The sequence below is a fragment of the Lissotriton vulgaris genome, chromosome 1_1, assembly GCF_964263255.1.
Source record: "Lissotriton vulgaris chromosome 1_1, aLisVul1.2, whole genome shotgun sequence".
NCBI classification, from domain to species: domain Eukaryota; kingdom Metazoa; phylum Chordata; class Amphibia; order Caudata; family Salamandridae; genus Lissotriton; species Lissotriton vulgaris.
In genome coordinates, this window is record NC_141685.1 from 189,033,684 (window position 1) to 189,061,582 (window position 27,899).

At 49.5% G+C, this 27,899-nt stretch overlaps 1 protein-coding gene across 1 annotated transcript in view; it reads right to left on the bottom strand.

Moving 5' to 3' along the window:
- Positions 1–10,727, bottom strand: part of LOC147738138 (uncharacterized) — a 70,016-nt gene extending 59,289 nt beyond the window's left edge. The window contains exon 1 of the mRNA XM_086952154.1: positions 10,556–10,727. The gene's annotated coding sequence lies outside the window, so the exon portion shown is untranslated. The remainder of the gene's footprint in view (positions 1–10,555) is intronic.
- Positions 10,728–27,899: the final 17,172 nt, after the last annotated feature.

A 27,899-nucleotide genomic window follows, 5' to 3' on the forward strand; every position in this document is an offset into this window, starting at 1 on the left:
GGCTTTTTAATCATTGTTAATAGACATAAGATGTAACCATTGTCTGCACTATATCACAAGGGGAGGATATAGGTAGTGGTCCAGGTATTAGACAAAGTGTCGACGTTTCGACTCGTCTTACGGCCTTGCGGTCAGTTGTGCCTGGGCCATGCGAGTCTTCTTCAGGACATAAAAGATGGGGCAACGCAGGGTATCTTGTTGACCCTGTGAAAATATGAACGGACCGTAAGAATTGGGGGTGCTGCCTAATTAATGAAATGAGAACAGGGGTATAAAAATAGCTTACCCTGTTGATGAAGTAGTGGTCGTATTTTACTCAAGTAGGGATTATTTCATGCAGTCCAGTGGCTTCTATTGAAAGCCCAGATACCAAAAACCTGGATTAGAAAAATATATAATGGAGGACCTATGTAATGATTGTATATATGGTCCTATGATCACAGTCATAACCAGGTCAAACATAAATGTTACCTGCACAATGAATCTGATGGGTGTATGTTCCCAGGTGAATTTCAAAGTTACCACGAGGCTGTAATAATCCATAACATACCCAAATTAATAAAGGTTGAGTTGAGTGAAGAAAATGAATTATCAATATAACTAAGTAAATTGGGCTCACCAGATAGTCAGAGTCCAAAGATTCAATCAAGAGGGTACTGTGTGCAGCTATTGTTAAAAATCCTCAAACTGTGGAGAATAATAAAATGAAGCAATAGATGTAATAGCTTCCAAAAAGAATCATGTGTGCAATTTAGATAAAAATATATACACAAGGCATATTGGTTACCTTGTTCCATGGATTTTGGTCCTATTAATGGCATCCCAAATCAGTGGTTTAGAGGGTCAAACGTAAACCCACTGAGCCGATTTCAATCGCAATCGTCAACTCCCTTGGATGGAGCTGTAAAATTAAATTGAAAAGGGGGGTTGCATGTACGTTTAAATTGAGCCCGCCGGCAAGCGCTATCAGGACAAACTAAGTGCGCTTACCGGTATCACAGTCAGGGCTTCCCAATCGCCAACGCGCCTCCAAGCGTTAGAGTGGCAGCAGCTCACTCCTGAACGCTAGCGTCTCACCGAGGCGCCAAAATCCTCAGCCTGCGTGAGTAGCCGGTTGCCGTCGAAAGCGACGAAGGACTACAATCGAATTTCACCGTGATGGGGCAGTTCTAAGCGCCCACAACAGCCGGGCACAATTGATTAGTGATCCCGCCTGATAATGGCGTAATGTGGGGCATATTAATCGCCGTTATGTAGTAATCATTTTATTGCATAAATTCATTTTTAGAATTCTCGATAAAGCACGCCCAACTGATTGCACAATAATACCATACATTAGGTGGTGAGATAAGTCACAGGAGCAGAAATAAAGTGATTATATAGAAAATGGTGGCGGCCATCTTGGATTGGGAGTTAAGTTACAGGAGGATAGTTCCATGGGTGTATATAATAAAAACATATCAACATATATATACATATTTATATATTGCATATGCAAAAAAACATAGATTAATCACATTTGCAAATACTGAACAACAAAAACAAGACTACATAACCATGTTAACTGTAGTGATCATTAGATAGACATTAAAGAACAGCAATCTGTCTATTTATTTCCTCCAACTCATTTAGTCCCTTCCTGGCTGTATCCAGGAGGTATATCCAGCGGCATTCCCTTCTACTCAAGGTACTTTGGAAGTCACCTCCTCGTTGGTTTTTTTGTACCTTTTCTATCACCCACCATTTAATGCTCTCAGGTTGGTGGTCAAAAGTAGTAAAGTGTTGTACGAGGGGTGCTCCCACAGTTTTGCAGCGTACCCGGCTTACATGCTGGAGAATCCTACACTTTATTTTCTGTATTGTCTGTCCCACGTACAGGAAACCACAGGGGCACATGATGGCATAAATTACCCCTGAGGTATTACAATTACTGTGTACTTTCAATGTGTGGACTCGCTCATTGTGTGTAAAGGTGGTGCATTCCAGAGTCAAGGGGCTTTATATCAAACACATGCTCAAGACATTGGATGGTCTTGGGCATTGAAACCGCTGTAGTGGAAGTGGAAAGGCTCACTAGGGAGATAGCTACTCTGAAAAAAGAAATCACTGATGATAAAGCACTAGTTAATGCTAAGGAGGCTCTGGAGAGGTTAGAGAAAACTATTCGTGAATTTGACATATACACACAAGGAACCAAGTTGGATAAAGTGGCCAAGGATATCAAAGCATACGACAAAAAGGTCACATACCCCTACCTGCAGGAAGGATATTATACACAGGATCAGAGAGGGGGTTTCTCTAGCCGGGGACGGGGAGGATATAGACGGTACAATACCTTCTCAGGTTCTTCGGCTAGCAGCGGTTCTGACATTGAATTTGACCGCCCAGGAACCAGCACAGGGTCCAATTCCTCGGCTCAGAATTTTCAGGATCAACAGCCTTTTTTAGCCGAGGACCAATGGTGGGAACCACGCGGCAGAGGCCGTCCCTGGGGACGACCCAGGGGGACACGGGGAGTGACATGGAATCGTGGAGCAGGCAGAGGGAAGAAAACATATCAGTCAGATTCCCATGGCGAGATCAGAACGAGGCGCCAACACTACAGATGGTAGTGCACAGCCCAGAAAATCCAGTCATTAATTTGTCTAACCACGTTCTTACCCAAAACGAACAGAGTGTGCTTTCAAAGGGATTGTCCTTTGTCCCGACAGCCATGCCCAATGACTTTAATCTGAAGATGGAGTTACAACAATTCTTCAGAAAGGTCCGACTGAAACATTACTTTCACAAGGTCCCTCACAACCCTGTTCTTTCAGCCAGTGGACTGAGACCTCCGTCTAAGTTCAACCCACCCTCACATCTGGTGGACAGTAAAATACTTGCTTATGAACAAGTGGTCACACGGGATGTAGAACAGATTCTAACAACAAGAAAGTATGTTCCATACAATATGAGCAAAGAAGAAAAAACGGCTCTCTTCAATTTAAGTAGTAACACCGACATTGTAGTGAAACCTGCTGATAAGGGGGGGGCAATTGTAATACAAAATGTTGAGGATTACAAGAGTGAGATATTATCTCAACTACAAGTGGAAGGCAACTACAAGCCTTTAAAAAGGGATCCAACTAAAGTAATCAGTCAGACTGTTAGTGCTGTCACCAACATCGCACTACAGGAGGGTTACATCACCAAACATGAGTTTGACTTCCTAAACAATACTCACCCACGTATGCCCACAATTTACACACTCCCCAAGGTACATAAACGCCTTGATGATCTCCCGGGGAGACCCATCATTTCGGGTTGTGGTTCTATTTTGGAACCTCTTTGTAAATATATTGATATATTTCTCAAACCGATAGCGATTGCCACCCCCACCTATCTGCGAGACACCATGGCGACCATACAATTGGTTGACGGACGGCAGTATGATCCAGAAACATGTTTGCTTGCCACAATGGACATCACTGCCTTATATACAAACATCCCCCAACGAGCAGCATTGGTGTGTATTGAAACTGTTTTGAACCGCAGACCGGCTCCACATAGGGTCCCTACTGAGTTCATCATCAAACTCTTAGACATAGCCATGACACAAAACTTTTTTTTCTTTCCAAGGTAAATTCTATGTACAAACTAAAGGCGTGGCTATGGGTGCCAGCTTTGCACCTAATCTTGCGATTATCTTCATGAGCGAGTATGAAAATAGATTTGTGTTGAGCGACCACAATCCATTCAGAGACCAACTCCAACTTTGGACCAGGTACATCGATGATGTCCTTTTAATTTGGTATGGTAACAAACTATCCCTTACTGAATTCCATAAGTGGCTTAACTTACAGCTAACTGACATCCAATTCACTCTGGAGTGTGATAACCACTCAATAAATTTCCTGGACATTAAAATCAAGGCTGATGGCGGCTGTCTGTATACTACTTTATATAGAAAAAGCAGCGAGCGTTATACGCTCCTTAGGTATTCCAGTCACCATCCTCGGAATCTCAGGGATAATCTGCCCTTTGGGCAATTTCTGAGACTCCGCAGGAATTGTACCAGAAAAGAGGATTTCTTTGATGAATCATCCCTCCTAATTGCCAGACTGAGTGAGAGAGGTTATCCCATACGCTTACTAAAAAAAGCGCGGAAGCGAGCGTGGCATAACCATCGTGATCAACTTCTCGAAGTACAGGAGAGAATTACAAGCGAAGATAGGTTGGTATGTGTTACAACTTTTAACACCAAAAGTAACCAGATAAAAACAGCCATAAACCGGCACTGGCATCTGGTAAAAGATGAAGTGGGCGGACTCCAGACTCCCCTACACGCCTTTAGTAAAGGCAGGAGTATCAGGGATCATCTCGTTAAATCACTACTCCCAGTTTTGACAGTTCCCTCTCAGACTACACTATGGGGCTTACCCCCAGTAATGGGTCACAAGAAATGTGGCAACTGTAAAGCTTGCCCCTTGACTCTGGAATGCACCACCTTTACACACAATGAGCGAGTCCACACATTGAAAGTACACAGTAATTGTAATACCTCAGGGGTAATTTATGCCATCATGTGCCCCTGTGGTTTCCTGTACGTGGGACAGACAATACAGAAAATAAAGTGTAGGATTCTCCAGCATGTAAGCCGGGTACGCTGCAAAACTGTGGGAGCACCCCTCGTACAACACTTTACTACTTTTGACCACCAACCTGAGAGCATTAAATGGTGGGTGATAGAAAAGGTACAAAAAAAACAACGAGGAGGTGACTTCCAAAGTACCTTGAGTAGAAGGGAATGCCGCTGGATATACCTCCTGGATACAGCCAGGAAGGGACTAAATGAGTTGGAGGAAATAAATAGACAGATTGCTGTTCTTTAATGTCTATCTAATGATCACTACTGTTAACATGGTTATGTAGTCTTGTTTTTGTTGTTCAGTATTTGCAAATGTGATTAATCTATGTTTTTTTGCATATGCAATATGTAAATATGTATATATATGTTGATATGTTTTTATTATATACACCCATGGAACTATCCTCCTGTAACTTAACTCCCAATCCAAGATGGCCGCCACCATTTTCGATATAATCACTTTATTTCTGCTCCTGTGACTTATCTCACCACCTAATGTATGGTATTATTGTGCAATCAGTTGGGCGTGCTTTATCGAGAATTCTAAAAATGAATTTATGCAATAAAATGATTACTACATAACGGCGATTAATATGCCCCACATTACGCCATTATCAGGCGGGATCACTAATCAATTGTGCCCGGCTGTTGTGGGCGCTTAGAACTGCCCCATCACGGTGAAATTCGATTGTAGTCCTTCGTCGCTTTCGACGGCAACCGGCTACTCACGCAGGCTGAGGATTTTGGCGCCTCGGTGAGACGCTAGCGTTCAGGAGTGAGCTGCTGCCACTCTAACGCTTGGAGGCGCGTTGGCGATTGGGAAGCCCTGACTGTGATACCGGTAAGCGCACTTAGTTTGTCCTGATAGCGCTTGCCGGCGGGCTCAATTTAAACGTACATGCAACCCCCCTTTTCAATTTAATTTTACAGCTCCATCCAAGGGAGTTGACGATTGCGATTGAAATCGGCTCAGTGGGTTTACGTTTGACCCTCTAAACCACTGATTTGGGATGCCATTAATAGGACCAAAATCCATGGAACAAGGTAACCAATATGCCTTGTGTATATATTTTTATCTAAATTGCACACATGATTCTTTTTGGAAGCTATTACATCTATTGCTTCATTTTATTATTCTCCACAGTTTGAGGATTTTTAACAATAGCTGCACACAGTACCCTCTTGATTGAATCTTTGGACTCTGACTATCTGGTGAGCCCAATTTACTTAGTTATATTGATAATTCATTTTCTTCACTCAACTCAACCTTTATTAATTTGGGTATGTTATGGATTATTACAGCCTCGTGGTAACTTTGAAATTCACCTGGGAACATACACCCATCAGATTCATTGTGCAGGTAACATTTATGTTTGGCCTGGTTATGACTGTGATCATAGGACCATATATACAATCATTACATAGGTCCTCCATTATATATTTTTCTAATCCAGGTTTTTGGTATCTGGGCTTTCAATAGAGGCCACTGGACTGCATGAAATAAACCCTACTTGAGTAAAATACGACCACTACTTCATCAACAGGGTAAGCTATTTTTATACCCCTGTTCTCATTTCATTAATTAGGCAGCACCCCCAATTCTTACGGTCCGTTCATATTTTCACAGGGTCAACAAGATACCCTGCGTTGCCCCATCTTTTATGTCCTGAAGAAGACTCGCATGGCCCAGGCACAACTGACCGCAAGGCCGTAAGACGAGTCGAAACGTCGACACTTTGTCTAATACCTGGACCACTACCTATATCCTCCCCTTGTGATATAGTGCAGACAATGGTTACATCTTATGTCTATTAACAATGATTAAGAAGCCTTTTTGGACTATTTGAATGTGGCCAGGTTCTCTGATCCAGCACTTACTGGCTGGCATTTTTTTGAAAAAGCAGAAATTGTTGTTTCTATTAACTTTGTGTGATTTCTTTTCCCTTTTTCACCTTATCACTGGCACTTTCTTTGACACCCCTTTTCTACTGCACGCTCTATATGGGGCAACTACTATTATAATTCTAGATGTATATATTAAAACAAAAAATTTGTAATTTGCAATACAAATGCTATATATGACAATAGATTAAAATATTGCATATATTCTTGGACCGTGGTGTTGTTGTTGCCAATTCTTATGTTTCTTCATTAGTTGAGTTGAGCAGCGACTAATTGTATATGCTCTCTAATCAATTATGGTTTGATTCATTCCATTTATATTAAGTTATAGGTCTCGTACCATGACTCAGGCACTTATAACCTCCTGAATAGACTATGGCAATGTGCTGCTGCTGGGCACTTCCGAAAAAAAACATCAGAAGACTGCAGGTCTTACAAAACTCAGCTGCGCGATTAGTGTTAAGACTTCCCCGAAGAGCTCCCTCTAGACCATCCCTGGCTACCCTCCACTGGTTGCCAATCAGTAAGAGAATACTATTCAAGGCACTTCTCTGGTGCTATAGGATTATCCATCAGAAAGCTCTATCCTATCTGGCCGATTTAGCCATGCCCTACGAGCCCAACAGATCCCTTCGGTCCAAGGGAATGGGTTTGCTCAAAACCACGCTGACAAAAAAAGCTAGAATGGGAGGTCGGTCCTTCCGCTCTTTGGCGGCCAACAAATGGAACACCCTTCAAGTCAACATTAGACTAGCTAAGAATGAGTCCTCTTTCAGAAAACTGCTGAAAACCCATCTTTTCGCCCTTTAGCTTACCCTCCCCTCCTTCCTCCCTTGACTCTCTCTCCACAGCGTGGGGACACGCCGGAAGGCGTCACCAGGCGCTTTACAAACACCTTTAATAATAATAATAATAATAATAATAATAATAATAATAATAATGCCCCGTTGAACTCTGTTGGATACTTCTATCTATACTCTTCTGAGCCACTGAACTGAACCACGGGGAACTCTTCTCCTCATTTGTGCATCACCTAACATTAACTTGTTCACAGATACATCCCAGTTTGCAGACAGTACCACCATGTGATCTGGCTCATTACACCCCTTGGATCAGACTTTTGTCCCCAACCCAAGGGAAACTCTGTGAATTAAGCCAGCAACCTACAGAGGCTCCTGACAGCGGTCAGCTGACAAAAATATCAAAGACAAACTAGTATGTGCCAATACATAGGTGAAGAGACCAAAGGTTTCCATACAGACCATGCTAGCACTACCTCCCATAAAAGGACACCACTGATGAGGAAATTGAATCTCATGCTTGAGTACCATTGAAGGAGATAAATTTGAATACAGAGGTAAAAGTATCATACATGAAGAATTCACAAATTGCAATAATACCAACGTAATATATTGTGTAATATGCCCATGCCAGCTTGCATACGTACGTAAAAACAACTGTGGCACTAAAAAAAGAGGCTCACTCAACACAGATCAAGAATTAAATGCAAAGTCCAGAATGCACCCATGGTACAACCTTGCGAAGAAAAAAGACATGGGACACAAGACATAAAATGGACAGTCCTAAAACACGTAAAAGAAAGTTGCACTGATTCCATACTATCGTGCTTCGAAGCAAAAACGATCCTACGTCTGGGCACAACCGACAATGGACTCAACGAGAAGAGAGAAGTAATGCATTGCATATGAGGAGCCAACTACATAACACACAGCACAATATGCATGTAACTTACGAACTGATGAATTGCCACTGATCCTCCAGACTGAGGCATCAAACATGTCGACCCCTTAAGAGTAGAGCGCAGTTACCCCAAAACATTAATTCAGATAGTCGCCACTCTTCCTTTTAACCAGGGGAGGCGCCAACCTGAATAAAAGTCATTCTTTGCACTACCAAACCTGTTTTAATCACTTTCCATTACACCACATCTACACTTTTTCAGTCACTTACCTCCACTGCACCAAACGGCAAGGAACAAAAGATCTCTGTCAAAGAGCCCCTCTGCAGCATCTTCCGGCCAAAACCTCAAGGGGGATACAACGTGGTTGGGAATTAAAAGATAAATCCAATTTCAAATCTGCGTACCCTTGACTAAAGTACAAGCTAAGGTTTATTCTTGAAAAAAGGCTTTAAGTCTTATCCTGCGGAAATTAAAATACTTGCCCAGGATCACATCATTTGAAATCAATTTAGGGGTCACAAGCATTACAATTAGGTTGAGTGGATTATTTGAGTCACTAGTCCTACAAGTCTTCTAACATTTTTAAGATTTTTCGAGGCCTGTGTGGGACCCGACTGTACCAAACAGGATGTGAGAGGCCCCAATACAGATAATCTCAGTTGCCTGCTAATAAATGACCATAACTACTTAAAGTAACTACAGTCTGCTAACTTGGAGCGCTGCCCAGCCCTCTGCAGCACTGGGCAAACCGCAGGAGAGTGAGAAGCTGAAGCAAATAGGATGTAATTTTTTCAAAAAGCTTCAGCTTAGCTGCTAGCTCCCTAAAATAATTTTAATCAATTTTATTGTAGGCAATATGCCTGATCTGTTTATTAAGAAAAGCCATGCAAAAACATACGGTCGGATGTATTTATTGTGAAAAGCATATGTTAAAAGTGCCTAGGGAATTGATATTACATGGCACATCCCAGATCAGCCAAATTAAAAGATGCTCTTGTGGACACACTTGTGTCAAAAACATCATTTATAGATGTGGTCAGCAAATGGGTAAAGTCAGTGGTTGCAGTGGTCTAGGAGAAAGGTAAGAATGTGCAACTTGAGATTCGGCGTCTATGGCGGCATTCAGAATCATACCTTAAGCCTCCAAAAGCAGCCCGCCGGGGCCTGAGGAATCAACAGTTCTGAGTTGCAAGCTGCAACAGTCTTTAGTCTACAGACCTGAGGACGTGATGTGATGTGATGAGGCATTTTTATAGCGCACTACCACTCCAAGGAGCATCTTGGCGCTGCAACTCCTAATTACCAGCAGATAGCTGTAACGTGTGACTTGCAGACGTGTGACTGGGAGCCCCAAGGCCACGACGAGTCTCCAACAGCCTGGTCGCAGCGCACTGGATTTATTTAAGCATTTTTTGATTTCGCATACTTTACCCAGAAGTGTCAGAGCGCTTTACAATAGAGCGAAGTATATAGGATTAGATAGTATCGTAACATATTTACAGAGTATAAATCCGCTAAAAATTACACCCTGCAAACTAAGGTAGGAGCGATTAGGGTTCCAAAAAAACACATTCCACAATCAAAGTTTAAGGACAAACTAGTTCTCCTGTGAGGAAAACGAAACAGTCAGTTATTGGTCGCTGTGTCTTTGGAAGAGAAGAGTTTTAAGGTCCTTTCGGAAGATGCGAAAAGAGGTGGCGGTGCCGAGGAAGCGAGTTCCAAACTCTGGCCGCACAGCCTTCCAGTCTGGGCAGGTTTATTGTTTTGACCCCGCCCTCTCATTAACTGACCCCACTCCCACTTTTGTTGACTCCCCACCCACACCCATAGACTCCGCCCCAAAACCCACAGACCACACCCCACAACCACAGACCCCGCCCCCTTTGCAGTTCCCAACCTAACCTGTGGTGGGTGGTAAGAATGCCGCCGCGGTGCTACCGCCAGCGGGAGCGCAGCTGGCCTCGTCCGAACAGGCGCATTCACACCACAGGCCCCGCCCCCACCCACAGGACCCCTCTCGGCAGAGGAGGCGCATTTATGCACAATCTGGAAATAATCATTCAATGTCCCCCCCAGGCTGGGCGAGGTTATTCTTTCACCCCATCCTCATATCTAGAGACCTCGGCTCCACCCACAGGCCACGGCCCCTCACGCCCCGCCCCTTACCCACAGGCCCCGCCCCCACATACACGGTCTCCGCCCCCACATTCACAGACCCCGCACCCACACACATGCCCCGCCCCCATTGCCACAGGCCCCGCCCTTGCAGTTCTCATACTTAAATGTTCCTTCGACCGCGGCCTCGAGGACATGTCTTCCCTTACCTCTCTTATGCGTTGGCACTGTGAGAACCGGCGAGAGAGGAGCGGCCCTGAGGGGAGGGCAGTGGAGCTGTAGCATACACCAATAAAGCATGGAGCCTAGCGGAGGGGGCTCTGGAGGCGCCGCCGGGACAACAAAACCCAAACGGGACAAAAGCCACTCTGATGATCCGCAGCTGCGCATGCGCGGGACATAAGGTAGGTCACAAGTGCGCATGCGCAGGATTTTTCTGTTTACGATTGCGCATGCGCTAACAACAGAAAAGTACATGAAACTGCAAGAGTGCGTAATTGAGCAGCCTCACAGGGAATCATACGGAGTCCAACCGAGAAGGAACGCAACCGGGTCCGTCTTCCCTCAAACACAGGAAAGCCCCAGAACTGAACTATGAGCGAGGGTTACTGAGGGTCTTGTGGATGAACAACTGCGCATGCGCGGAGGACAGACACGGCCGCGAGAGCGTGTTATAGAGGACTTATTAGTTAACAAAAGCGCATGCGCGGAGGACTGGCACGCCGTTTTCACTGTTACGCACCCGAGAGAGGGTGAAGAGGGTCGTTTAGATGAACGACTGCGCATGCGCTGAGGACAAACCTTGCCTTCTGTAGCGGAGCAAGAGGCCCCACAGCACGCGCCGAGATGTATTTAGGTGCAAAGCTCCTCGGTTCGCTCTTCTATGGGGGGAAGTATCTCTCCACTGAGCCGGCGCAGTGAGACTTGAGTGTTAGCCATATTTTGCAGTATTATACCTCTAATTGCACTTTGTTTTTTCTTGTAATCTGCACACATGTCACTTTTTCCTCCTGTATTGCACCGGTTGCTACCTCATGTATTTTGTTTGCTCACAATTGTCACTTTTGCTCATGTAACTTAACGTTTGCTTTTATAATTTGCTCACTTGTAATTTTCCCCACATGTATCATTATTGTTCCTATTGTGAATCGCTCTGACGCCTTCGGGTAAAGTTCGCGCTATATAAAAACGCATAAATAAATAAATAAGTCTGTCACAGTCTGTACTCAGTGCAAGATCGTATTACTTTTTCATTGGGCTGCAATGGGAAGTAGTGTATTTGTTTCGCACATGCGCAGTTAGGAGGAGCGGTCATGCGCATGCGTAATTGTGAGACGCCATGTTTTGTTCGCAAGCGATTGTGGCTCGTGCAGCGGCCTGAGCGCGCGCGTCAGTCTCGAGGAGATCAAGGCGGCGCCTCCTCTGCCCCCACCAACCGGTGCACGAGGAGAGGTGAGGCCTAGCCTGGAGGGTCACTGCTGCATTATACAGCACACACAACCTCCCAAGGGACCCTGAGGAGTGACCAGTGCAAAGTCTGAGCGGCGCAGAGTGTGACCAGAGCACTGCACTGTGCAGAATGTGACCGGTGCACTGCACTGTGCATAGTGTGACTGGTGCACTGCACCGTGCAGAGTGTGACCGATGCACTGCACCCTGCAGAGTGTGACTGGTGCACAGTGTTACCCGTGCACTGCACCCTGCAGAGTATGACTGTTGCAGAATGTGACCAGTGCACTGTACCATGCAGAGTGTGACTGGTGCAGAGTGTGACCAGAGCACTGCACCATGCAGTGTGACTGGAGCACTGCACTGTGCAGAGTGTGACTGGTGCACTGCACCGTGCAGAGTGTGACTGGTGCAGAATGTGACCGGTGCACTGCTTCGTGCAGAGTGTGACTGGTGCAAAGTGTGACCGGAGCACTGCACTGTGCAGAGTGTGACTGGTGCACTGCACCGTGCAGAGTGTGACTGGTGCAGTGTGTGACCAGTGCACGGCTTCGTGCAGAGTGTGACTAGTGCAGAGTGTGACCGGAGCACTGCACCGTGCAGAGTGTGACCGGAGCACTGCACCGTGCAGAGTGTGACTGGAGCACTGCACTGTGCAGAGTGTGACTGGTGCAGTATGACTGGTGCACTGCACACTACAGAGTGTGACTGGTGCACAGTGTGACCCGTGCTCTGCACCCTGCAGAGTGTGACTGTTGCAGAATGTGACCGGTGCACTGCAACATGCAGAGTGTGACTGGTGCAGAGTGTGACTGGTGCAGTGTGTGACCGGTGCACTGCACCATGCAGAGTGTGACCAGTGCACGCTTCGTGCAGAGTGTGACTGGTGCAGAGTGTGACTGGAGCACTGCACTGTGCAGAGTGTGACTGGTGTAGAGTGTGACTGGTGCAGAGTGTGACCGGTGCACTGCACCGTGCAGAGTGTGACTGGTGCAGAGTGTGACTGGATCACTTCACTGTGCAGAGTGGGACTGGTGCAGAGTGTGACCAGTGCACTGCACTGTGCAGAGTGTGACCGGTGCACTGCACTGTGCAGAGTGTGACCGGTGCACTGCACTGTGCAGAGTGTGACCAGTGCACTGCACTGTGCAGAGTGTGAAAGGTGCACTGCACCATGCAAAGTGTGACTGGTGCAGAGTGTGACTGGTGCAGAAAGTGACTGGTGCACTGCACCGTGTAGAGTGTGACTGGTGCAATGCACTGTTCAGAGTGTGACTGGTGCACTGCACTGTGCAGAGTGTGACCGGTGCACTGCACCGTGCAAAGTGTGACTAGTGCAGAGTGTGACTGGTGCAGAGTATGACTGGTGCATTGCACTGTGCAGAGTGTGACTGGTGCTGAGTGTAACTGGTGCACTGCATCATGCAGAGTGTGACTGGTGCACTGCACCGTGCAAAGTGTGACTGGTGCAGAGTATGACTGGTGCACTGCACTGTGCAGAGTGTGACTGGTGCAATGTGTGACTGGTGCACTGCACCGTGTTGAGTGTAACTGGTGCACTGCACCATGCAGAGTGTGACTGGTGCCGAGTGTGACTGGTGCAGTGTGTGACCGGTGCACTGCACCATGCAGAGTGTGACTGGTGCACTGCACCGTGCAGAGTGTGACTGGTGCACTGCACACTGCAGAGTGTGACTGTTGCAGAATGTGACCGGTGCACTGCACCGTGCAAAGTGTGACTGGTGCCGAGTGTGACTGGTGCCGAGTGTGACTGGTGCAGTGTGTGACCGGTGCACTGCACCATGCAGAGTGTGACTGGTGCACTACACCCTGCAGAGTGTGACTGATGCAGAGTGTGACTGGTGCACTGCATCGTGCAGAGTGTGACTGGTGCAGAGTGGACTGGTGCAGAGTGTGACTGGTGCATTGCACCCTGCACAGTGTGACTGGTGCAGAGTGTGACCGGTGCACTGCACTGCACCCTGCAGAGTGTGACTGGTGCACTGCACCGTGCAGATTGTGACTGGTGGAGATTGTAACTGGTGCAATGCCCCCTTCAGAGTGTGACTGATGCAGAGAGTGACTGGTGCAGAGAGTGACTGGTGCAGAATGTGACTGGTACACTGCTTGGTGGGTTACCAAAACATAGTGACTGGGACCTGGGTTGTATAAGTACTGAGAGGAAGGGGTCCCAGCGTAAGTGTAACAATAAATATACATTGTGAAAAAAAATTCAAAAAGTTTACAGAAACAATGAATGAATCCACATTGTTTTTATTCACAATGGGGATAAGTATATTAAATATAGTATCAATAGATTACATATTATAGTTGTACAGTGCCCCAAGGGGAGGAGGAGGTGATTAGGTGAAGATAGTGTGGTAAATGGCATTGTGACAGTAAAATCATCCAAGTATCAAAGATGCATTTGTATGTAAGTTCCAATACAAAAAACAAAAGACCGTTGGTTCAATGCATCAATTCACAAATATCATACTTCACAATTTACATTTAATTTCAAAGTATTGACGTGAAGTTGACAAACAAGGAGCTATTGTCGACGTTTCGACCCTCAATGATTTGCAGGGATTAGTAGTACCCTTGCTGCGGGTCTTCATCAGGACGGGGTGCGGGGTAGGTTATTTGCACAAAGGATCGTTCCGTGAAATATGTGAAGGAACACGGAGAACGGGTCATAAATTGTGATATGAAGTTGGGTTGCAGTAACGGGTTATCTGGGGCTGGGATCACATCGATGGAGAACTCACCGTGCGCCAAATGGATCTGGCATGTAGTGCTGCTAGTGTCTGCAGTGGCGAACAGAGCTTCCTGGTTTCACCGTGACTATGGGGACTGCGTCACGTGACTCTGAGCTGGAGTATGGACATAGTGGAAAGTCCCGGCCGTATGATAAGAATATCAACGGAGTAGACATGATATTTGAACCCTGGCATTAAAGGGTCTATATTATTATCAGAGTTAACCAGATAATAATCGTAAAGAAATTAGAATTGTGTGTCACCTATATGGGTTATTGCGGTACATGCGGAGCGCTTTACGCGATCATTAGACACTGAGAGCAGACTAGTGACATAATTAGCAGCACTAAATTGATATAATGCAAATTTACAATTAGAAACACAGGAGCCAAAATATATCAGTATGGCGTACCTATCCCTAGATGGTAAAGCCATTTCTTGCCACAGTGGAAAGACCTGACACGTGATTGATAAATAGACACAGAGTCATAGTAATAATAACACAGAATCATTGTCCTCGAAGTATGCATGCACGCTTCATTACTACAATGGCGTACCTCTCACAGGAGAGTGTAGGCCAATTCAAGTGTGAGATACTTTAAATTCATATTGGAAATGTAGCTTGTATGGGACTCAGGGCAAGGTTGCTAGTTAGGAAAAAGAACTATCCTGTTCATTGAGACCTTTGCGAATAGAATCAAAAAAGGGCATCCACTTCAATTCACGTGTGTTCAGAATCCTCGAAATGTCACCCCCACGGGGTCCCAATACTGCCTTTTCTAACACTACCCAACGAAGACTTTCTAGGGGGTGTGCAGCGAGTTTGAAATGATCTACAAGTGGTGCGCCCTGCACCTCGCATCTAATCCGGCTCATGTGTTGGAGAATTCTAACTTTAGCCTTCTGCTGCGTTTGACCAATGTAGATTAATTTGCATGGTGTTGGACAGGCCTCGTGGAAGGCCTGCTCCCTCCCCGCATGACGGGGGCCCGGACCCCTGCTCTCCCTGTATCCAAGACAAGAACCATCCCGGCAACCCACCGGGGCAACCCACGACCCGTCCACAACGGAACTCCAGCTCCCGAACACCCCAGTACCGGCTGGCCCGGGCCCCCGTCAGCACCACTGCCCCGGCCCAGCCGCCATCTTTGGACACGACATAACAAGGCTGCGTGGCCTCGGCTCGACCCCAACCCTGGGCCTGGCCAGGCCCCGACATCGAGGCACCACCATCCACCCAGGAGGTGAAGAGACCACTTGGCAGGTCAATGGGAGAAGGAGTGTCAATGGCTCCCCTCCGCCAGGTGTCGATCGCCCCCGGCCTCCACGGGCGCTGGCTCCACCCCCCTGCTGGGTGTCTGGACTCCCTCATCCCGGACCTCCCGACCTCCAAGTGCGAGGGTCCGGACGTCAAAGGAGACCAGACCTATAACTGGGGCAGCTCCAGAGCAGGAAGGCCGTTGTATCCTGGAGTCGAGAGACACCGAGACAAACTCATCCTTGGAGTCCTGCTGGCGCTGCCGCGGCCCTTTCTTGTGAACCATCTTCGAAGCCTGCTGGCGGTGCCGCGGCCCTCCTTGTTGTGAACCATCTTCCTAGCTTGCTGGTGCTGCCGCGGCCCTCATCACCTCGATCCATCTTCGTAGCCTCCTGGCGCTGCCGCGGCCCTCATCACCTCGAACCATCTTCGTAGCCTGCTGGCGCTGCCGCGGCCCATCTGTGCGGACCCCCCAAGCTCGAGGATTGTGAGCTTCCCTCTTGCTGCTCCCGTACCGGACCGGTACTAAGATTGTCCCGCTACCCCTTTTCCCTACAGAGACTAGAATTGGCAGGATCCTCGTGTCCTGACCCCGCTGTATCGTTTATCACCTTGCCTCAAGATTCTTATATAAAGTGTGCAGAACTCATCCTTGTGTGTTGTCCATCTGTGGGGGGGAAGTTACTTGTCTGTACGATCGCCGGAGACGGCCCTCACCGGAGGCCTCTCCCCCTGTACTCGGCCGACCCTCCGGGTCCCCGTCTAACATTGGTGGCCAGCGGCGCGATCCGAGCCAACGCATAATCGTACAGAGAGGAACTCACCCCACGACACACAGCCACCATGACGACAAAAGAGAGTGGAACAACGGAAAAATTCCAGATGGAAAAACTAGAAGAATACAGCCACAGAGAACTAAAACAATTCTGCATAGAACTGGGCATTGCTACTACAGGACTGAGCACGAAAGATGACTTCAAACACGCCTTGGAATCTTGGGTGGAGAAGGGTACGGCCGTACCCCAAAACCAAAGCCTCGAGACCACCGAAACAAGCACCGCTCCGACAGAAGAAAGAAGACCGGGTCTCTCACCGGAGGAGGCCCGAGAACGGGAGAAGAGCAGGCTCCACGAATTGGAACTGGCTCGACTTCGCTTAGTTGGAGAACTCAAATTGGCGGAACAAAAAATAACTTTAGAACACTTACGGCTCCGAGAGGAGCGAGAAGAGAAACAGAGGCAGAGAGAGCTGGAAGAGAACAAACTAGCCTACAAGCATGAGCGCAACTTGAAGGAACTAGAGATTCGGAGGCAGAACAAAGATCTCGGGGTCCCCGGGCACCCGAGCCCCCATGTCACTACGGACCCCAAGGTCCACATCCCCAAGGATGTCGTCAGAGAATATTACCGGAACGATGATATCCAGCAATGGTTCAAAGCCTACGAAGTAGCCATGACCTCCCACCGGATCCCCCGGAGCGACTGGGGAGCCGGGTTATGGGGGAGGTTTGTCAACGAAGGGCGAGACGCCCTGCTGCAACTCCCGGACCATCAGACGACGTCCTACGACCACATGAAAGCCGCCCTCCTCACTCGATACGGACTCACGCCCGAGATGTACCGCCAGAGGTTCCGCGACTGCAAACGGATCCCGGGTACGACTTGGGTGGAGTACGTGAACTTCTTTAGCCGAGCCTTCGAGGGGTGGATCAAGGGCAGCAAGGTGACCACTTACGAGCAGCTCTTTGACCTTATTGTATGGGAGCACCTCTCTAACAACTGCTTCGTCGAGCTCAGGCAGCCCCTCCTTGACAGTAAACTGACTGAACCTCGGCAACTCGCCATCGAGGCAGACCGATGGGAGAGCACCCGAGTTCCCCGAAACTGGCCCAGCGAACAGAACCGAGCCTCCCAAGGGCCCCATCCCCCCCCCCGAGGGGGAGGAGGAGGCCAGGGTCGGGGCAGAGACACCGTCCCGGTGGCTCCCACCAGCCACACCCCGCCCCCGGCCGGAAGAGGAAGCCCTACGACACGACCAGGTTTCCGCGCCAACGTTACCTGCCATCGATGCCAGTGACCCGGCCACTACTCCAATGATCCCAACTGCCCAAAAAACCAGAGCCCTATGCCCCGCCAGGTCGCTGCCGCCGCCCTGGGAGAAGAGCAAACCCAAGAAGACACGAAGAGTACGAGCCAGACCAGCCCGAGTGGGAACCAGCCGCCATGTCCCTGGTCTGCCTAGGGGAAAGAGACCTGATCCCGCGGGCACCCCTTCCCGCCAACACGCAGAAGTACAGCCAGTGGGTCAACATTAATGGGCACCGGGCTGAAGCCCTCCGCGACACCGGGGCCAGTGTGACCGCAGTCCGCTGCCATCTGGTGACCCCGGACCAGATCTTACCAAATATCCTTTGCCCAGTACGGTCGGCCGACAACTCCGATGGCCTGCGTCCCCTTCGAGTGGGGAGGAGTATCCGGAATGCTAAAAGTGACTGTCCGCGACGATGCCCCCGTGGACTGCCTCCTGGGGAACGACCTCGAAAGTTCTCCCTGGTCAGCCGTCGAGCGAAGAGAGCACCTGGGGATGTTGGGCCTCCCTGAATGGGTCTGCGTAACGACCCGGTCCATGGCCGCCCGCGCCATCCCCAGTCCCGAAGAACCAGAATGGCCAGAGCCCTCTCCCCCGATCGTCCAAGAGGGAGCCACCCTGGAAGCCAGTTCTCCAGAGCACAGCGAAGAAGGACTCGATCGGCTCCGGGACCTTCCCGAACTGGCCCAGTGGCGTCACCAGTGTCACCCTCTGATTCATCACTACCACGCTCTGGTTGATCAATGCCACCCTCTGGTTCAAGGCTGTGGATTGGGGCAGGGAGGGCTGAATGAAACTAGACACTGCCTGGGGCACACAAGGTGTCCCATGCAAAGTCCAGTTCAAACCTGTGCTGGGGCTCTCCAGCCCCAGTTCTGGCACAAAACTGGACAAAGGGAAAGGGGTGTAACCACCCCCTTCCTGGGTCCCACCCATAGGAGTGACCTAGCAGGAGATCCAGCCCCAAGATTTGGAATAAAGGTAGGAGCTGTGCCAATGCAAACCAGATCATCCTGACTGAAACTTTGAAATGAAACTCTGGACTCTTCGACATCCCACTCAACGTGGAAGACTGAAGAATCTCCTTTGTGGTCAAGGAGTGGCCACCCTGTGAAAGCAGGCACCATCAGTGCATCAAGACTTTCTTTGCCGTTGCTCCCGCCGGAGCTCGAACGACAGAGATCAACAAGACCCAGACTCCCAAACATCCAGCAGCCTGATCCACAGTCCTGGCAAAGCTGAGACCCGTGGAGGCGACGAGAGACGTGGAACCGGCCATCTTGAAGAGTCGATAAAGTGCTTCCTGTGTAGCTCTCGAGGCACCCTCAATGCTGTGCTTTGGAGTTAGAGAAGCCCCAGCCCGAGCAGCCTGTGCTCCAAAGATCACCCCTCGGGGGGGCGCTAGAGGGCGCACTGCGGGATGGCTGGCTGAACTGTCGGCCCCGCCGGGCGGACGCAACGATAACGGCCCTTTCGCCCATTACATCTGCCGTTACACCCGACCACAAAACAGCATCTGATGTCGGAATGTGAAGCCGACGCGATGGTGTAGCTGTGGTAGCTGCCAGAACGACCTGCAGCGAGAAAACAGCGGAAAAGCGGAGAGCTGCCGGAGCACACTCAAAATGGCCGCACCTGGTGCTCGCCGGCACTGACGAGGATCTTCGCCTGCCCGGCGCTGTGAGCCACAGCAAGAAGGTGACAGGGAGGACTGGTGATGCGGAGAGAACTGCGGGGCTGCAAAACCGCAAATACAAGCGGCTGAAGCACGAAAAGGGGTTATTAGCGGTGCGTTCCAGCAGATTCAAGATGGCGGCGGCGCTGGAACGCACGAGACCGGCACTGTTGCCCACCCCCGGGACAGGCGAAATGCAACCACAGCACACGAAGGGACACCAGCGGAAAGCGGAATAAGCACGCACGAGGTGAGCCTACCCACCGATTGCTTCGGTTAGACTCGGACCGCTGCCCCGCATGAATTGCGCGCCAATCAGCTCTGCACGCGCAGGGAGGGAGAGTCAAGCACCGGTGGCACGGGAACACATGGAGATCCCCATGAGGCGCTAACAGCGCGTGCAACACTCCACAGCCAGCCCGCACCCAGCGGACAGTGAGGGAGCCAGCTGCAGACACTATCGCTACGTATCCCACGAGTGGGCAACGACTTCGACGACGCTCCTGACCACCGCACAGGTCGATGAGCAGACGCACCTCGAGGTGGGGGGCCCAGACACCGGCGGGACAAAGTGCACGGACGGCCAGCGACTCGCACACGGCAGACCACACCTCGCCTCGCCAGCAGCGGAGCATGGGGAAACCGGATAGACAACAGTCCAAGCTCCCCTTTGAAGCGAGGAAGCAGCCCAAAAACGTGACGACCACCCCTGAAGTTGAAGGTGACGGGGAATTGGCGGAAGGGTCAGCCATGGAATCGGTACTCCGCGCAATCCAGCAAAGTCTGCAAGAAATGAACGGTAAACTCGACAATGTGGTGCAGAGGGTGGATAATATGGCGGCCAAAATAGAACATCACGACGGGCGGCTAGTGGAGGCGGAACAACGTATCTCTGACATGGAGGATGAGCATAAAACCACAGCGAAGAAGTACGAGGGGCTGGAGAAGACTGTGGAGGTTTTGCACGCGAAGGTGGAGGATCAGGAAGCTAGGTCCAGGCGGAACAACCTCCGAATCTCAGGCCTGCCGGAATCCACCAACACTGGAAAGATGGAAACCTATATCGAGTCACTCTTGAAAGAAATATTTGGCGCAGACAAATTATCCCCGGTGTTTTTGATCGAAAGAGCTCATCGCTCCCTGGCACCTGTACCGAAACCGGGAGCTACCCCAAGAATGATCATAGCACGTACACTCAACTACAGGGACAGAGACACAGTCCTTCGGCTCGCCAGGGAAATGGGCAAGATCACACATCAGGGGAACACTCTGGAGTTTTACCCCGACCATACCATGGCGGTGCAGCAGGCACGGAAAGAGTTTGCACCGATCAAGAAGAAGCTACGCGACCTGGGACTAGAATACGCAATGCTGTACCCTGCTAAACTTAAAATCACAAACTTGAGCAAACCGGTTATTTTGACATCAGTGCAGGCGGCGTATGATTTTGTCAAGCAGCAAGGGAAGCGACGGAAGGAACAGAACAGGACGGAATCGACCAGCGATGTGGAATAACAGGAGAGGCGGGCAGGATACCCGAATGCCCCCCGGTGCAGACAAGGGTCTCCGCTGAAAACCAGGTTTATAAGGACAGCCAACGTTGGCCTGCCCCGGGGAGCTTGCCCGGACACTGTGGGGCTAAAAAGACTTGCAACCTAGCTCTCACGACAAGAGAACCCAAGACGGACAACCCCACAGTGAGTATGTGTAAGGCTGGTGAGCTCTGATGAACGCACTGTAACACTGCATGGTCAGTGGTCTAAATGGCTACACTGGCAGTGGCTATTGTATTGAGGCCGCGAACACTGGCAGGCCCTTGAGCCGGACACTATGGCCAACACTGCCTCGAACTTATAATGGCGAGTGAGACTGGGGTACAGCGACTCGCAGTGCTTAAAGTTACTAGATGCCATACTTTCCCTTCGAATGGCGGGTGGGGGGAAAAGGGTGAGAGATATTACACACGACATTGCAGCCGTTAAAGGCGTCTGTCCACGTCCACTACGTGGATGGAGATGTGTGAACCTGGCGACACCCCCAAGTGGGTGCGCCCCACACTAAGTTTTCGAATGAAAGTTAAGTTTGTTACGGGATGGCTTTGGCAAAGTTTGGGGGCTGAAGTGGGTGGGGGGTTAGAGAGGGGAAAGGGAATGTCCGAATCACAAACTCTGTGTCTGAGAAGCATGGCGAACTCCTTGACCGTACCAACACATGCAGGTTCAAACCTCTGTTTCACTAATCAGACGTGCGACACGCACCATGAGCTCCAATATTTCCTGTCTACACGGTACCGTATAAGGCGGTCACACTTCGAGCGATATGATCTGATGGGTTCAGGTAAAGATGTCGAGAGTTAATACATTGGCTCTACTCACATGGAATGTCAGGGGGCTAGGCAACCCGAAAAAGATCAGACAAATGTTTGCCTATCTTGACAGGCTGCATGTAGATATAGTGTTCTTACAGGAAACGCATCTGGGCCCCACGCACACACCTACCTTGGGTAACAGATGGGCAGAATCGGTAACAAGCTCGAACTACTCAACTTACTCCAGAGGAGTCAGTGTCCTAATACGTAAAGGGACCCACTTTGAAATCACGAGCGTGGACAGGGACTCGGAGGGTAGGAGTGTAATGGTGGAGGGAAAGTTTAGGGGCAGAGGATCCTGCTACTGAACACATATGGTCCCAACGTAGATGACCCTGGGTTTTACAGACGCCAATGGCAGAAAATTTCAGATAAACATGTAGATCATGTGCTGTGGGGGGGTGATTTCAATGTAACGTTGCAAGACCACTTAGACCGAGCTGCACACACCACTGAACACCATGGTAATGCACGACACATGCTGGGGGAGGCGATGGAGGACCTTCAACTGACTGACATTTGGAGGGATGGTAACCCGGGGATCACGGCTGCGACTCACATTAATGCAGCGAACAATAGTTGGGCGCGGCTAGACTACTGGATGGGTACACGAGAAGTGCTATCTTGGGTTAAACACGTTTCACACCTGCCCAGGACATTGTCGGATCACAACCCGGTTCTGCTGAAGATTGAGATCCCGCAGTACGAGCCACCGCCATTCACTTGGCGCTTTAATGCGGCGGCCATGAAGGACCCACTGTATGTCACCACTATAAACGCAGCGATTGTAGACTACTTTGACATTAATGGCCCGACAACGGACGACCCATGTCTGCTGTGGGAGGCATTCAAGGCCACAATCAGGGGGTATGCATCAGTACGTCCTCGGGCATACTGAAGGACATCAGACAACAACTTCGATCTCGCAAAGAGGCCATACAAGAGCTGGAGCAAATCTACACGCACACAGGGGACACTACGGTACTAGGAAACATACAATCACTTCTGACCGAACACAGACAGTTCGCATCTGACGAACTCAGATATGTCACCAAAAGGGCCACGGCCAGGCGCTATGGAGAGGGAGGCAGACCAGGTAAGGCACTAGCAGACAAGATTTGTTCGGGGCGGGCCCCTCAAAACATAACAGCCATCAGTAGGGTCACGGGGGAAAAGGTGACCGACATCAAGGAGGTCATAAGGGAATTTATGGCGCATTACAGCACCCTGTATGCGGCTCGTCCCTCGCCCACACAAGAAGAATTACTGGCATATATGGAGGATGTGGAGTTGGCATGGCTGTCCGATGGCCACAGGGCCTACTTAGCGCGGCCTGTCACGGTGGAAGAGGTTACTGACACTATCAAGCGGTTGCCGAACAACAAAGCGCCGGGGCCAGATGGCTACGTGACAGAATTCTACAAAGAATATGTGGATCTGCTCGCTCCCCATTTGGTGCGACTGTATGGCGCTTCACATGAGGCCCAGACACTGCCTGCATCCATGAGAGAAGCCTTACTCATAGCACTCCTAAAGCCGGGTAAGGATGAAGATAAATGCGACTCGTATCGCCCTCTGTCCTTACTGAATGTAGACACTAAAATAATCGCCAGTCTGCTTGCCGAAAGGCTAAAACCACTTATGCCCCTCTTACTCAGGCCGGACCAATCTGGATTTATTCCTGACAGAGCCACAACACATAACACTCGCACACTGTTCGCCCTGGCGCACTACTTGTCCCCCGACACGAAAGCAGTGGCAGTGTTACTTGATGCTGCCAAGGCATTTGACACCATAGGATGGTCTTTCATTCAGGCAATTCTGGTGCGCATGGGGTTTCCCCTGATGTTCCTTGGGTGGATATCAATGCTATATACCAACCTTTCGGCAAGAATACGCATTAATAGGCATATTTCAGAGCCAATTCAGATATGCAGGGGTACTAGGCAGGGCTGCCCGCTGTCACCAATGCTTTTTGCATTGGTTCTGGAGCCTTTGGCCTGTAAAATTAGGCAACACCATCACTATTCGGCCATACAGATGCCATCACGCCCCATTCACATATCGTTATATGCCGATGACATGGTGCTCTATGTCAAGGAGCCAGCACACAACCTGAATCCACTAATGAGGGAGTACATTAAGTTCGGGAACCACTCAGGCCTGCAAATAAACTGGGACAAATTGCTCATCATAGCACTGACTGACAGCACACGCCCTACACCCCTAGACTACCCGCTCGAATGGCAGGAAGACCCTAAGAAGTACCTGGGGGTCTGGTTTCACAGGGACCCTGAGATCGTCATACGCACGAACTATATGCGAGTTATAGCGACCTTGGAGGATAAAATAAAACGTTGGAATAAACTCCCACTATCCCTAGCGGACCGGGCCGCCATAGTGAAAATGGTGCTCCTGCCCAAGTTTCTATACCTTTTCAATAACATCCCAATTAAGCCACCAGCAGCAGTATTTCGACATATAAACACCTTGGTGATTAGTCTACTCTGGGCCGGGAAGCAAGCTAGAATGGAGTTGCACACCATGACACTCCCATATGCGAAAGGGGGCTTCAAGGTGCCTGACTTTTATCTGTACTACTTGTGCGCCCAGGCGCAATTCGCGCATTACTGGCACCACGAGGTTCCCTTCCTCACACACGTGGAGGTGGAGGCGGGAGACACGGACCCGATACCACTGGCAAACATATTATTACACAAACGCCCCAGACTGCATGAACGAGATATTAACACTGTAGACGCCACTACGGAGGCATGGAGACTGATGGGCAAGGCGGCTAACGCTCTGCCGCTGTACGCTCCGGCTCTCCCGCTGGCCCACCACCCACATATTTCTGTTACACACGAACAGGCAGGCATGAATTTGTTGAAATGGGCAGGTATAGACAAAATGGGTGACCTGTATCAAAACGGGGTATTCCAACCTTTAGATGCATTGCAGTACATAAGTAACCCGTCCCTACTATTCAAGTTTAACTATTATAGGCTGCAGAGGGCCCTACAGGAACATTACCCAGCACACCCGGAGGAACCGACGTCACTAGCGCCCCTGCAACTCCTACTTACCACACCCACGGCATCACACCTGGTGTCCAAACTATACACGAGTTTACAGGGAGCGATAGGGGGAGGCACTGACAAAGCACGGCTGCGATGGAGTGAGGGCCTAGTGACACCACTCACTGAGGAAGAATGGGCATCAGCGTGTATGCTGACTAACATGCTGACACCAAATGGAAACTTACGGCTCATACATTACAAATATCTACATCAAGTATACTACACGCCTCCTCACAAACTATTTAGGTATGGGCTGCAGGAAGACTCAAGGTGCAAACGGTGTAAACAGGAGGGGGTGGACTTCATGCACCTCGCTTGGCATTGTCGCAAAGTGGCGGGTTACTGGGAACAAGTAATGCAAACGTTGAATGTAATGTTGGGTACTTCCCTACTATGTGAGGCCAAGATTTGCCTCTTAGGTATCGAGCCACAGCTGAGAGCACGGAAGCGTAAGTTCTGCGCAGTAGCGCTATTACTGGCCAAACGAAGGGTGTCCCTGCACTGGAACAGTAGAAGAAGCCCAGTAATTACAAGCTGGCTGGAGGATATGGCGTACTGCCACGATACGCTGATCACATATGAGGAGGATCTCCCAGCCAGATCTAGGCCCAGGGACTATTGGGAATACTACAGAGACTATGTAATGCAGCACGAGGCAGAACGGGAGGTGAATGATAACAACTAGAACCGAAATGTGGAGGGGGTTACACTGATGAACACAAATAACGTGGTACGGATCGGGAGGGAGGATGCTGTGACACAGAAATTTCAGTACTGATAGACACTAATAAGTTCAGTTAATGGACGGTTAAATTTAAGTACAGTTGGGAGAAAATTATACCAAAAATGTAAGAACACTGGCATAGATACGAATGAATGTAGCACTGGAAACTAATACTATGATTGTATTGTAAAACGCCGCCGGTCCTCGGGATGTCGGCTGATGGGCTGTGTACATTTTTCCAGCGAGCCCATTTGGGCTTACACACATGCAGCCGGCCATTGATGGTTGTAGGCGAATTAAATGTATGGTATTATCATATGTGTTAAGTGCAAATAAACCTCTTACACCAAAAAAAAAAAAAAAAAGATCACCCCTCCACACTCACCAAGTGCTGCGTGGGGCCTTTTGCACTTTCCCTGCTTGCCGCGTTGTCCGGTTGCTTGCCCGTTGGCTAGTGGCCTCTGTGACAACTATCCATCGAAACTACACTGATGGTCTGGTTGCTCCAGACTGGTCCTAGCTCCCCTGAAAAGGAGCCATCGATCTGACCTTCCCGGTCCGATCCAGAAGACATCTTCGAGTCCTGCTTGGGTTGCATTTGCCAAGGTTTGGTGACTCCAATTCGAGAACCGACACCGCCAACAGCAAGAGCCTTGTGGGACAGCTCGTGTCCACCAGCTGATCATCTTCGATCCTTCCTGGTCCACATGGCAGTGGAGACAAACTACTCGACAGCACCTGATGGCAACCGGACACTGCCTGGTTCCGTCCTGGTTCCATCCTGGTCACTGGCTAGTGACCGAGACTCTGTCCCCTCTGCTTTTAGGTACTCTACATCTTCGATCCACCCTTGGATCTAACCGAACTCTTCTCTCCTGGACGCCTACAGCATCTTTACCTCCAGGCTCCATTGAACTCCACGAAGAAGCCTGAAGCACTTTGGCACCTATGCACCCGCTTCCTGTGGGTGAGGTAACGAGATTACACAAGTGCTCCTATAGTGGTTTACACCTCAAGTGTCCTACTTTTTAGTGGCTAAGTTCTAGTCCAGTCGGAAGACTCCTAAACCTATAACTTTCTGATTTTTACGCACTATTGACTTGTATGGTAAACGCGGTTGCCTATAGACACTGCACCCGCATCCTGTGCGCCTCCTATGTCCTAACCTTCATTAGTCCAGTGTAGGCCCAGCGATTCCCTAGGCCCTAGGCATGTTCATTGTTCGTGACGTGGTACTTATACCACTTTCTTAATATATGGTTTGAGTGGCCACCCGGCCTATCCATAATTGTGCATCCTATTGTATGTTATACTGTGTTCTTTGTTTAACGCTTGTGCTCCTGTGCTCATAAAGAGTCAAGGGGATTAATCTAGTAATAAATACATATATTTTATAATATATAATTTGTGTGGTGTCCTTTCATTTGGTATTTAAAGGATTGCATATGGTAAAACAGCTGGCTTCACATGCCCTCTTGAGTTTAGCCTAAGACTGCTTTTGTCCATGCTACCATTAGGATAGCTGGTCTATAAGGTTGACTTACAACCAATCACCATAAGGGTCTTTTGGACTGGTGCAAGGTGCTCACTAGAACTAGTGATCATCATATACCAGGCCAACTTCTCACACACAGCACCCTCTGGTTTGCCACTGCCACCCGCTGTTTCATCACTGCCACCCGCTGTTTCATCACTGCCACCCTCTGGTTTGCCACTGCCACCCTCTGGTTCATCACTGCCACCCTCTGGTTTGCCACTGCTACCCTCTGGATCATCACTCTCCCCCTCTGGTTCATCACTGCCACCCTCTGGTTCATCACTGCCACCCTCTGGTTCACCACTGCCACCCTCTGGTTCACCACTGCCACCCTCTGGTTCACCACTGCCCCCCTCTGGTTCATCACTGCCCCCCTCTGGTTCATCACTGCCTCCCTCTGGTTCATCACTGTCACCCTCTGGTTCATCACTGCCACCCTCTGGTTCATCACAGCACCCTCTGGTTCACCAGTGTCACCCTCTAGATCATCACTGCCCCCTCTGGTTCACCACTGTCACCCTATGGTTCATCACTGCCACCCTCTGGTTCATCACTGTCCCTCTCTGGTTCACCACTGACACCCTCTGGTTCACCACTGCCACCCTCTGGATCATC